Source organism: Cephus cinctus, unplaced genomic scaffold (assembly GCF_000341935.2).
Source record: "Cephus cinctus unplaced genomic scaffold, Ccin1 Ccin1_scaffold0330, whole genome shotgun sequence".
NCBI classification, from domain to species: domain Eukaryota; kingdom Metazoa; phylum Arthropoda; class Insecta; order Hymenoptera; family Cephidae; genus Cephus; species Cephus cinctus.
This window is the reverse complement of record NW_014333027.1, coordinates 858,889-872,268: the sequence shown is the minus strand read 5'-3', so window position 1 is coordinate 872,268 and position 13,380 is coordinate 858,889. Positions and strand designations below refer to the sequence as shown.

Here is a 13,380-nt window from a genome sequence, read left to right as displayed (position 1 = left end):
TTAGCCGCACAACTGGGACCGCGATATTAAATATCACCAGCAGTGTGTAAGGGAGACTGAAAGGGCAGAGGAGCTCAGCCAAGCGAGTCGTGTGAGCCATGTGAGATATGAGGAGTCGTTTAGTTTTGCAATATGGATAGCTATACCGTGTTATAGTAATATAAGAGCGATTCTGCGAATTGCCCTTTGGCCGATAACTGAAAGGGATGCTTACCGGTAGCGTAGTACCTATTTGTATTTCTACTCTGTAAGGGTAATATGGTACCCCTAGTAATTACACTAGACATATTAAGAATTACTCTTAAGCACAGCTGTCGCATGATGCTTTCATGGAAAAGTGGACTCTGGTCAGTAAACCCATATGAGGGCTTTTAGGTTACGTATTCTACCTTGTATGCTCCATGTAGAATATCGAACGATAGGAGCCAGGGTTGCGTTACATCATGTGTGAAATTACAATCATCCTCTAATGCATTCAGGTTCGTTCGATATATCTATGGGTAGATATAACCAGCATTATACTTGATATATAACGTAGCTGCGAAAAGGCTCTTATAATCTTGAGCATCCGTTTCTATCGGTTAACTATAGGAACCGGATGATCGATTCCACTGCGGAATGAACCCTGCTCAGGGATTCCAGATTGTCTTGGAAATTCTGAGGATCTTTCATAGTAATATCAGCGAAAACGAATGCTAGTCTTATATCTTACTTTCTTATCTTCCCTGTTTACTAGATTGAGAGCGAATAACCGAGAGAGAGCGAGATGGGGTGAAAGAGAGAACACGTTGAGGGGTTGCGCAGTAAGTAGGTCGCGATTCCCAGAGAGCCAGCCTGCAATTATAACGAACTGTTTGCACGGGGATGAAATTTTATTCGTTTTCCGTGTTGCGAACGAGGAAAGAGAAGAGGGTGAGTCGAGGGGTGAATTCTATGAATTCTATGCGATTACCATCGACGCCCCTCGATGCTGTACGTACATAGCACGACCAAGGTATAAGGTTATCCATGCCGTTTACTATAGCTGGGAAAATGTAAAGGTGGATTAAAAGAGGGCGAGCGTCGGGGGGTACGAGAGAAATGATGCTGGCAATAGGGAGGCAGGTGCATGCTAAATAAAACTAGCAAATATGAGAAACGCATGAGACTCGAGGGATACGCATAATTTTCGCGAATATTCCTACACTTTATGTGTAGCGGCTTACACGGTATAGAGAAAAGGTTAATAAACCAGTGGATCCCTCGTGAGATATGATTCTTCCTTCTGTTTCAGTTTTCGAATTATTCTCAATCTTTTTTAATTTTAATTGCAAGAGGTGAAGGGTGTCATTCAGCGGATTCTGTGAAACATGGTGTGTCATTTATTAGGATTCTGTGGGAATTCATTCCAAGGTTTTTAGTGTGTACGATGCTTCGTGTGACTAGATGAAATATTTGGTACGACTTTTGTAGTGTTATATGGACAAACTGAAAAAGACCTTGGCGGCAACAGTAGTTGAGAAGGAGCATCTTTGCTTTATTAGAAAATAAATGAAAGCAGAATAAGGTAGATTGTCGTGGAAAAGCGCTGGATAATTACAAAAAACTAAGGGATCATTATAGTCGAGTGGTTGTAGTCTGGGTATTTTTTTTCACTTGTTTGTGTATCATTTTCGCTAGTGCAGGGGGCCGGACCCAATGGACGTCTGAGTGGTCATTGTAAGCTCAGCCTTTCAGCAGTAGAGAGGCATCGTAGATGTAGACTGTCGATTCGTTGAAATCCCTGGCGCTTGATTGTTCTTCCTGTTTCTTAAATTTTTCCTTTTATTTTTCAGCATGGAGGATTCTTGATCATAGTTCATCGGTATGGCGCGGGGAAGGTTATTCACGGAGGATAGAAGGAATGACAATGAAAAAAATATGCAGAAAACAGGAATACTTCAGCTTGGCCAGTAGGCTGGTACGATTGCGTCTAGTTCAAAATTGACGAAACTTTGTTCGAGCTGAATTGTTTGATCGACTAGCTTTATTCGCGAGAATTAAAACGTCCTTGTTAATAATACGCTGAGTCGTGCGAAATTATCGTGTGGTTGATATGGTATGAGTCCATTAAGGGTGGCAGAATAAGTATAAAGAGGAATTACACGCCACTCGTGGAAAGTTGTGCTAGTAGCATCGATTTTCACGGGTTAATTTCGTCAGGGCTTTCGTTTCCCTCATTGGATTTCCCTGCGGCGGCCGTGCGTCGAGAATCAGTCGTCAGGCTCTGGGCGAAGCTTCTGAAGATGCGCGACGCCTGCCCTGAGGAATAGGACTCGGGTTTTCTCAGTTTGCGGGAGCCTCAGGACTTTCCAAGATTTCATTAGATTTTCGGAGGAAGGACAGTAGTTTCGCCGGGATGGGCGAAGTTGTATTGATTTTTGTACCGTTGTCGCCGGAGTGTGCCGCCACGACCCTACGATTCGCTTTTGTAGCCTCCCTTTCCTCTCGCAGCTTTACTCACTCACCCGACCTCGCTCCCTCATCGCCCTCACCCTTAACAACTACCTCGCTTGCACCCTTACTGTCTCACTCACTCCTTGGCACAACTTCTCACGCTTCGTCGGTGCCTCCATTGGTATCCGGCCTCCCATTGTCCATTAACCATTAACGACTATTTCATTATCAGTGATGCGGTTCGCGACTCTCGACACGCGAATTTGCGACTCGATGTTTTGACGTTTTTTTTAATATTAATTTTCTGCGCTTACACCCTCAGTGAATGCACTCATAATGCATAAGTAATTAATAGGTATATAAGGGTAGAGCGAAATAGTGGAATTCAGGGGTACCAGCAGAATGAGTAAGAAGTATCCTTTACCTATGGTGACTAATCATAGATATGTAATAGTAAAGAAAGTCTTGAGTCTGACACAATGCGGACCTTCTCTCCTTGGGTAATTCTAAGGGGAGAAAAGTTGTGGCGCACTGACTAGTTCCCCAGACAGGAAGAAGTTTCTAGTAGGTACGAGGTTAGCATAAGATATGAGAAGGTAAAACCAGGGAGCCAAAAAGCCTTTGTTCGGCCCTGGAACACTGCGGACGAGTGGAGGGGCTGCTTGGGGTTGCTCGGACTCGTGGCGCGATGGTGGCGTCGGTCTTCGACGTATCAGCGCTGCGACGACCTCTTCGCGAACTAGACGCGTTTTCCCTCTAACCTTATCCTGCGCTGCGTGCTCCGTGCAGTAAGACGAGACTTTCGCCGTTTTTTCATTCACATTAACGCGATTTTGTGTCGAGGATTTCAAACGGCCTCGTCGGCTTCCTGGACTCCTTCGTAGCGACGAAGGCTCTCCGTGTGTGATATTGTGCTGGACACGTGCGCAAGGCTACTTCTCGACGTGGGATACAGGGAGAACGATCAGTCGCCAATCTCACGCTTTCATGGTGAATCAATTATTAGTATTATTATCATTTATCATTAATCTTACAAATGTTCTGTTCTCTACTGACACGCTCACTGATATTTGCTCTTATAATACTATAGGGTTCATTCATAATTTTAGAGAATTTTCTGTCGAGAGACCGTATGGGAATTCGGATTAGTTATTCTGTTAAAATAATCATTCGAATGTCAAATATTTTATGTGGGACATTTAAAAAATAGTTATTTCATTACTTACAATAAATTCTATTTACATTTGAAGCACGTGCTTTTAAAAGGAATATTGCTTAAGATACCGTTCTTAATGTAATAGATTTTTTATCGTGTTGTCATGATTTCGAAATTTATTTCAAATTTTACAGCGAGACTTGGTATAGTCATTTTCATAGTGACAGGTCGATACGCACAGGTTTTCGCAACCATTGTTATCTATAGTACACTACGTTACCAGTGAGCGTATAATTTTATCGGAGAAGCAATGAAAGAGAAGTAAAAAGAATGTAATAATGGAAGAAAGAAAAAAAAATTATAAAACAAGGTAAACGTAAGAGGAAAGAAGGATCTTTGTGATTCCAGCTAGAGAAGATCAAAGCACTGAATTCTCTTGTATAGGGATTTTTCCTGGAAGCAAAAGCGAATTGCAATGAATCGGGTTTTTCACATTTTCCAACGTTTCCCCACGTGTTCCCGAGATTTTCAATATTTTTCATAAATTTCCTTTGTCTTCGAGATAAAAAGCTTGCGGTATTTATGCGACGTTCGTATTACAACGAGATGGATCCAAGGGTTCCTAAGGACTGCAAAGGGGTAGCGTAGGGGGTGGTCTCGTTGGATAAGGGGTGGTCAGAGGGTGCTCGGGGGGTGGATACGGATCCAGAACGTGACTTGGGTGCAATATTTAAAAGCTTCACGACGTCAATACTCTTCGCGACATCCTTACGCACTGGTCTTTTCTTTCGACCTAAACCTCAACCTTCCAACCTTCAATCCATGATCCATCAGCCACCCGCGATTCCCAATACTTTATGTAATACTTGCGTTAAAAGTTTCGTTACTTTTGTTCCGCTTTGCACCAGCCGCTCGCTTCCCTTAACCTTATCCCAAGTAGAGCACAGAGAAGGGGCAAGAGTCTTGAAAAACGGACAGGTTATCATAGCAGAAAGATATGACAAAGGAGTCTGGTAATGAGAAAGTTTTGGAGAATGTACAAAGTTATGGCAATTATAACAGAGGTCGGTATGCCGGATACCGGGAGCTACAAAGTACCTCTGGAGTCATCGAAACGTGAAATGAAATCCGGGCAAAGTTAATCGTACGATAAAATACAATAAATTCTGTTATTTCGTTTCAGAGGCGAATATCGTTGAAGTCTGTTTCAGCTTGATGTTCCGTAACTCTTCTCCAACATAAATCAACGTCCGACTCGCTCTTGTTCTGTTTTACGCTATGTTACCTCAGTGCTGCCACCTACCACACCGACAAACTTTCCCAAACCCCCTCGGCAACGCAATAGGATTTTCTGCAGGACTTAACGAATCTAGAAAAAGTTCCATTACACGAAGGGATGCACACGCGTTCTACATTCGTATGAGAAACGTTATTACATATATATAAGCGATGACTTTTATATCCTTACGATGAATCACTGGGGTTTATTAAATATGTTATAAGTAAATAGTAATTACGTATATGATGCTAATTATCGAAGTTTTATACTTCGCGCTGTTGCAGCAGGTTAAGCAATCTCATGTTTTCGTAGTGGCTGAATTAAGCTGCGACGACCTTCTAACAAGCAAAGTTTTATTCCCTAGGATTCGCAAGGTTTGCTTAGTGTGCTACCGGTTGCTACATTGTGATACAGCCTTTACGTTTAACGGGCGTATCCATTCGGTTGGAAAGGTCTGGAAAATAAAGGAACGTCTGTCGAGTGTGCTCTGATATAATTAGTTGCCGTTAGGATAAATATTTTATCCACTTTCGGAAGCCCCTGGCAGGGTTGATTTTGCGTTACCGAAACGGGAACGTACGTATAAGCAAAGTATAGCGCAATAGGGTGTAACATAGGAAGAGAATCCCTTTTCCGGGTGGAAGCGAGCGTTGATTTATAGCCACGGAGCGAAACTTGCCTTCTTGGAATTTGCGAAATTTAGAGCTTAGCCCCGACAAACGGGGGCAAACGGGGTGAGAGGTGCTAAAATGTTAACACCTTGGCCCGACCTTAGTACACCGCTACGCCATGACACCACTACAGCCTACAGTCTATACAGAAGCAACCCTAGCTAAGCTTCCCCTCGAAGGACCCCACCACTACCCTCATTTTCTCCGGAAGTCACTAGGAAACCGACCTAACAATTTACTTTTTATTTTCGTTCTCACAATTCTTTACAGAGAGACGCCACGCGCCGGGGGGGCGTCTCTGATTATTTTATTTTTCTCAAAAAATAATTATTTAAGTTCATTCAATAGTCTACGATCGCTTATCTCTTTCTCTGTGATTTTCACCATTCGATGTGGAAGGTAGTGGGCCCTTCGAGTTTTTCGTCTTTTCTATACCAGACGTGAGTGGGAGAGAGACCGTCTTATGCGTAATTGCACGTGTTAGACAGAGACGGCGATAGGCTCTCGTCGAATTTTCTGACCATCGTTCCCTCTCTGACGTGGTCTTATCAGAAGTAACTGCAGTCAGAGTATCAAGTAAGAATGATATAACGTGGCTTAAAATGAAACGTAAATATTGTTAAATTCTTACCTAGTGCGAACTGTTGAAATTTAATAGTAAAAGAGAAAAAGAGAGGTCACGAAGGACAAGAAACTCTACAGCGACGTTCGCAGTGTCGACTCTTTCAATTTTAAATCAGTCACCACTCCGGCACGAGCGCCGCGAAACCACCTCGTCGAGTTTCAAATGTAATATTTAACTGTAGCTTCATACATACATAGCCGGTATTTCTTGGTGGTCCCAGGCTGGGCAAGTATCGGAACATTCTTCTACGGCGCTACGGAGATCAGGATCGTTTACTTTATATCGTACAGACTGATAGACTCCGAGAGTGACGTCAGCCGTGTCTATTGTTACGATCCTATAAAGCCAAACGATCCCACCTACGTGCTACTGATTAATTTGCTAAACGATCGGGGAAACAGAGCGTGCTGCTCGTCTTGGCGCCTGTTGGTATTATATCGAGACGAAGGATTCCGTTTGGCTTGCGTGTTGCGCAAAATCCTCGTAACCTCGTAACGATGAAATAAAAATAAATAATCCGACATCAGTCCGTGGTATCTCGACCCCTGAATATACGTAGGGTAACCCAGAAGAATGGAAAGGAGAAAAGGATAATTTCCACTGTTTTTTTTTCCTTTCACTTTTATTCCTCCTTCTCTCTTTCCTGCTTATCGTCTCCTTCCTTCCTTTTCTGTTTTTCCGTCTTCTTTCTCCCTTTTCACTGCACGCATTGCGTGTCCCACGGACGATCGTTTATTTTCATTGCTACGGGTCTGGAGAAGAGACGCGCACTTTGCTCCCTCGCTAAGGCTCCGATCCACCTTTAGAAATTGGCTGAAGGGATCAGCGGTACTGGCAGAATTCTCTTGAGAAGCAACGATAGCTTTCGGTTGTTGGATCGACGTTTGGATCTTTTATGAATTCATACGTATCATTCGGTTGGAATTCCTCGTTCGCTTATGTATTAATAAATCCCGAGGTCGTCGATGCCATATGCGTACGTAAGCGCTAATGCCGTAGTGCGTTAGAGTCGTCGCGTACGTCACGTCGTTCCTAGTCTACCGGGAGGAATGAAATATTTATTTGAATGTGACGTAATTACGCATAGCACCCACGGGCCACGTTACCCACTTCGTAAGGGACTTGCGTTCCACGTAAAATTGTCTGGATACCCAAAAATTCCTAGAGAATATTTCGAATTACCGGAATTCCCATTTTCAATGGTAAATCGAATACGGACTTTTACGGAACTACATTTTTGTTAATCGACCTGCACTAGAATCATCAACAGTCTCATACGTATATCGCCGTGAATTAGCGTCAGAATATTTGGGAATTAAAAATCTTTATACGTCTGACTGTTAAAGGCGTTGATCGGTACACGAAATGTCTGTATACAGGTCAAAGGTCAGTCGGTCGGTTCATACACGAAGCTAATGACGTTAGCTCGTATTCGTTAGTGACAAAGGCAAGAATCTAAATGCTTCCTGCATTATGATTCTAAGACGAGGTAACGAAAGAATAAAGAACAAAGAGAAGAATAATAGTCTCTAAGAGAAAGACGGTCATTTTAGTATTTCTTAGCGCAGCATAAGTCCTTCTTAGGAGGCTTCGCCATTCTCTGCCCCTTCTGGAAGGTCTTCCCTCTATTGCCCGGTCTTTAGCTTCCCTGGCGCCATATTGTGGTCTGCATGGAGACCTACATAGAGTCGCCCAACGGTCTGGGCTCGAGATGCTTAAGGTTGGTCGCGCAATACTCGGAACGGGGTAAGAGTAGCTGGTAGCTACCATGGAGAACGAACAGAAGGGGTGAGTAGTAGTGACTCCTCTTTCTATCTCGTATATACATATACTGTACTCTAGAATAGTCTATATATATATATATATATATATATATAGACAGAGAGCGTGTCTCGGCTACAGGCTACAGGGGATAACACCAGTTTATGTCCCTGGGAGATACTGTACTCTAGAATAGTCAACGGGGTAAGAGTAGCTGGTAGCTACCATGGAGAACGAACAGAAGGGGTGAGTAGTAGTGACTCCTCTTTCTATCTCGTATATACATATACTGTACTCTAGAATAGTCTATATATATATATATATATATATATATAGACAGAGAGCGTGTCTCGGCTACAGGCTACAGGGGATAACACCAGTTTATGTCCCTGGGAGGTCGTAAAGATAGGAGAGATGCTCCTCTACCTCTACTTCCAGCGTCACCGTCAGTTCTACCTCCGTCTCCGACTTCCTCTTTTCTTTCCCTCTCCTTTCTCCAGTCTCGCTATTGGCGAAAGTAGCCAGAGCCAAACTTGCACTCCCCCAACTTGTATTGCACGGGAGGCTACGACACTCTATCGCTATAGATATACTGTACACCGTGTAAAAAACCGAAGAGCCTCCTCTGACTAACTCTTTCGAGAGGCACGTTCCGCGGCCTCCTTCAGGATGAAGATCGATTCTTCTTTTGGTCCATAGCCGCGTGCTGTATCGACCTTAAGAGTCGAGGGTGTCACTTGCGGCTTCTCTTTATCTCTCTCGGTACTTTGAGTCCCTTATTACAGTCTATACCACGGAGTTATGCATATACATATTTGTGTGCATAGGTGATATATGTCAGTTGTTGGTTCATTTTATAATATTGGTATGTTACATAAGCGATATCGAAGTTACGTGTGAATATTATCGAGGGAAACGTGTAATCCGTCGAGCGGAGATTCAGATGCGTATAAAGACGCTTGTTTCTCCAGTGGGAAAATATTTCTAGGTTACGTCTCGCGCAGACAATATCCTTTTGGAGTTTTCCGGAGATCTCAGTGAGTGGGAAACCTGCCGACGGCTATCCTGTAGCTACTTCGTGCTCTCCTAGGAGCCTCAGACAACTTGGATGTCTTCGACGTCTCACTGGCTCTGTATATAAGGTGGTGGGCATTGCTTCGAGGCATTTTGCGAGATAGTGCCGTCTTTCTCTCTCACGTTCGGATCGCCCAGCTTTTCTAAGCGGTGTCGCGGTTTGTGTTTTCACGTATATCGTTTTCAATTCCAATAGTCGTGAAAAAAAGGAAAGACGCATTTACTCGGATGCGACGAGACTGTTGGACTTTATAACGAGTGTTTGTGTATATGAGGTACTCTGTACGTGTGTGGTTGGGGTGTTGGGCGGGTTTGGAAGGACGAGGTTGGAGGAAGTTGATGGCGGGTACAAAAGAATTCGGATATTGGCAGTAGGTGGATGGTGCTTTATCGGATAGGAAATAGCAGAAGTCGAGTATTGTGACTGGTCGAGATTACAGCCATTGTTTCCACACTTGCTCCGGCTGAATGGCTTCGGCTGGGGAATGGAGACTCGTTCCGTCCATTCATTCGCTTGCTGCACCAAACTTCCTGGTATTAATCCAGCTGGAGTCGCACGTCTCTGCAATGTGTTTTAAATATATTTCTTTTTGTATCGTCTATAGATATTTTTAGATCGGGAATCAGTCGGTGCATCGGGAGATTATTTCAAATTTTGTTGGGAAAAATTTTACATTTTCAATTTTTTTTTTTTTTTTCCCTTTTTTTTTTTTTTTTGTAGGACTTCGATGGGAAGCATTGCGTTCGAATTGCATGAAGGATCTGGAACGCGTTTACGACGCCAGGTGGCAGGAGCATCGGCTAGAACGTGGCTGGAACAAAATGAACCTTTAAATCACTCACTACGATTTATTATCGTTATTACGCGTCAGTGCAAAAAATATTTACCGTATTCCCAGAGGATGCTCGGAGAGGATCCGTCCAGGGAAGTGAATGCCTCTCTGTCTCTCTTTCGTTCTATATATTTTTTTTCTCTTCTCACTCCACTGTCGATCCTCTTTTTTTTCCTTTTGCTCTCCAGCCTCCCTGTAGCCGGGACTCACTCGTCCCAGCTGATATTATCCTTCTGTCATTAACCAGAACGTGTGTCGAGAGGCGGTGACGAGGATTATATGAGAGAGAAATCCGCGAGCTGATCCAATAGCCCGGGGATGCTGGGATGCGGAGATGCAGCTGTCGTCTAATTGCATCTCATATAGCGAGACTGCAGGCCATGCTGCAAGTATTCGTACATAGCACGGTTCTCTGCTCCTTCCCATCCGGACTCTCATCTTCGCGAAGTATTTCAGAAGCGCCAAAGATACTTCGTTGGGCCACTTCAAGGAATAATTTATCTTGCCACTCGGGAGGAATTCAAATCAATTGAATTTCTGATCGATCCTGGTCGTCCGCACTCCACTTCACGGCGCTTCGACGTACGTCCGTATGCATAGCAATGACTAACTACCAATGAAGTTACGGCCATTAATAATTACTTATTGCTTGACAAAGCGGCTAGGACCAAAGGTACTAGGATCGATACTAATAAGACTAATGATATCGTGTTTTATCGAAGCTCTTTTATTGTGATTATCAAAAATTCTAGGTGCCTCATAGGAAGCCAAGCAGAACTTTTTCCATCAACCTGACAATACGTATTCGGTTTACCTGTTGAGTTACCGATAATCGATTTGGCGTCATAGATGATGTACTTACGTATCCAGAATTGGCCTAGGTATATCTAGATATAATATTGAACGAGTGACGAAGTAACATGGGCGCTCAGAAAGCAATAAAATAAATCATGCTTCTTGTCGCGCGAGTGGTTGCTGCAGTATCCGAGTCCCAGGTCGGTCCTCCTTCTTGAAGTGAGCAAAGCGAGCCCTCCCACGGGAAATCAGAGAAAGATGCACTGCGTCGAGGAGGAGGTGGAAGAGGATTCCAAGGAAGAGACTGAAGGAACCGGCAACGAGGGTCCAAGGATTTTTCCTCACCCACGGCAGAAGTTCTCGGATCTCCTCCCTCAAAGGGCTACCCGCTCCTTCACCTTTTTCGACTTTTCCTCTCTGGCGGCGCGTTGGACGAAATCAGGTCTCGAGGTCTCAGATCCCAGTAGAGGGGTGGCTGGATAAAAAGGACAAAGTAAAGTCCTACTCGTGGGATTGAGAATTGTCGCTTCTCGACGACCGCGCAACAAACAAGCCTCAAACAGGCCAGGATAATGGCGCTCCGGCCAAATTCAAAACATTCCTATGGAGATCTTATGGCATTACTCTCGAGCATTTACAAGATAATCCGTCGTGATGAAGCGATTCAAGACGTCCCGTCTCCTCTCAGCATCCCCACTGGATTCTCCACGTTGCATATTTCGGTTATAGGACACCGTATATATCAAAGGACCCAGTTTCGGAGCTCGTACTACAATCTGGTTATGCGATTTTCTGTCTTACCAAAATATTTTTTTATTTTGACAATATTTTCCGAAATTTATTTTTCGTCTCGTGCACTTCCATTCTATTCTTCCGAACGAGGGAGGGATCGTGGAAGAAAGTGAAAAGTGTATCAGGCAAATCGACTAGGTAATATCTTACTGGTAGTTTTTTTTTTTTTTTTTTTTCGGGAAAATTATAAAATTTCTAAAAATACATATCACGAATTAATCGCGCGAAACTGACCTCATCCACGCGACATTCTTCATTAGCCATGATTCCGTATGATATAACCTTGTGAAAGTGTCGTGACGTGTGATATGACAGATATAAAGAGACACGGTAGCACGTATCACGCGAGTGGCATTGAATAGAGTAATCACTCGAGTTTTGTCAGCCAATTAAGAGTCATCGTTGCGTAGAAACGCGGCAAAGATATCGCCAGGCAGCTGTCACCCGCTAGAGGCGTCGGTATCACGGCAGACGACCCGCTTGCAATTATTGGAAAACTCTCTGTTGGATGAATAATTGGTAATGCGTAATTAGCAGGTATAATTTATAATACGTCACTCTTGTGTCAGACTAGCTAGACACAGAGAGGTATGTGCATATCTGTTAAATTGAGAACGAAATAGCCAGATTCAATGGTACACGCGGTTTACACAGAGCGATAAGAATAAACAAAATAATAATGGGGTTAGTTTTGGAAATAATTCGGAAGGTGCAATAATTCATAGCTAAACCATTCCTCTGTTTCAGGTAGCAACCGTCTAATGGAGTGGTCCGTTTTCGGGTGGGAATCTTATGAAAAATTTGGTGAGTAGCCAGAAAAGGAACTAGGACAGCTTAGCAGCGTTAGTATCGTGGTAGATATTCCGCAGGATGTTTCTGTGGTCCAGGAAGCTAATTTAGCCGGCGTTTAACCTCCATATTTAGCCATTACTCTGTCCCGCTCCACGTTGGTTAATCTACGTCCTAGCTCGACATAGCAGCAGCCCGTTGAGGCTCTGCCCGGTGTTGCTTGTCTCTGCTAAGCAAACTGGCAGGCAAGTACATAGGTTAGGAAGGCAGGTAGCTTCGCCCGTAGCGTCTAGTAATTAAGTTGAGTCACTGGGAACCTAGCTCCATTGTGCCAGGCAAATGGGCTGTTTAGTCCGGATACATGACTTCGTCTCTTGTTATTGTGCATGTACGGTATGCATCGGTGCAATCGATCAAGACCTCTAATCATGCGCCCACAGACTGTACCCATGTAGACCATAGACCATTTCTTGACTGTACGTCTTTCGCCTAACCTAAAATTTTAACAACGTCATTTCCTCATGACTTACCGTGATATCTTGACAATAATTTTTCAAACGAAGAAATACCATAGATTTTTATTAACACCAGAGTAGGTTAGTCAAGATGACCAGGGAATGACTGAAGATCCCGCAGGACCTCGGGGCGGGGTCTGAGGTTTCAGTTGGGTCCGAATGCGAGGTCCTTGGAGGACGTTAATTGTCCTTCGCGCACGTGTAGCCAATGGTCGCACGGGGCGCATCAATCATTCGGCGTCACAAAGGCTCGTTTGTAAATGCGTGTTTACGTCGCTGACGATAGCAGGAGGCATCCGAGCGACTCGTGTAATCCTTGCCCGGGGCAAACGCCTGAGTAATTGGAAAGGGGTGGTTCTGTCAGTGAGGGATGAGTTGTGACCTTCGCATTCGTACCTTATGACCATTTGCGTCTCTTGATTTCGCGGGGCTTTCTCAATTTTTCACATGAAAACGTAACACCTTGAATTAAGGGTACGTGCAGTGATATAGTCATAGTGGTAACGGTGATGGTACAGTAACGGTGTAAGAGGGGGGTGTTGGGAGGGAGACCTTAGGGGTGGCACGAAAAGAGGAAATGGTGAAAGGGGAGGGTAAGTTAGCACGGACCTGACCTGAGAAGACCTTGAGACAGGGTGGCGAGGGGTTGCCAAGCGGGTGGGTAAGGGGGGGAGG

General features: G+C 44.1%; 1 protein-coding gene across 4 annotated transcripts in view; it reads left to right on the top strand.

Annotated features, from left to right (window-relative positions):
* The first annotated feature begins 3,128 nt into the window (after positions 1–3,128).
* Positions 3,129–13,380, top strand: part of LOC107266764 (protein Fe65 homolog) — a 69,893-nt gene continuing 59,641 nt past the window's right edge. Inside the window, exons 1-2 of one of the 4 annotated variants that reach the window (XM_015737590.2) lie at positions 3,129–3,405; positions 12,149–12,205. The gene's annotated coding sequence lies outside the window, so the exon portion shown is untranslated. The remainder of the gene's footprint in view (positions 3,406–12,148; positions 12,206–13,380) is intronic. The other 3 variants (XM_015737582.2, XM_015737591.2, XM_015737586.2) reach the window with 3 other exon arrangements.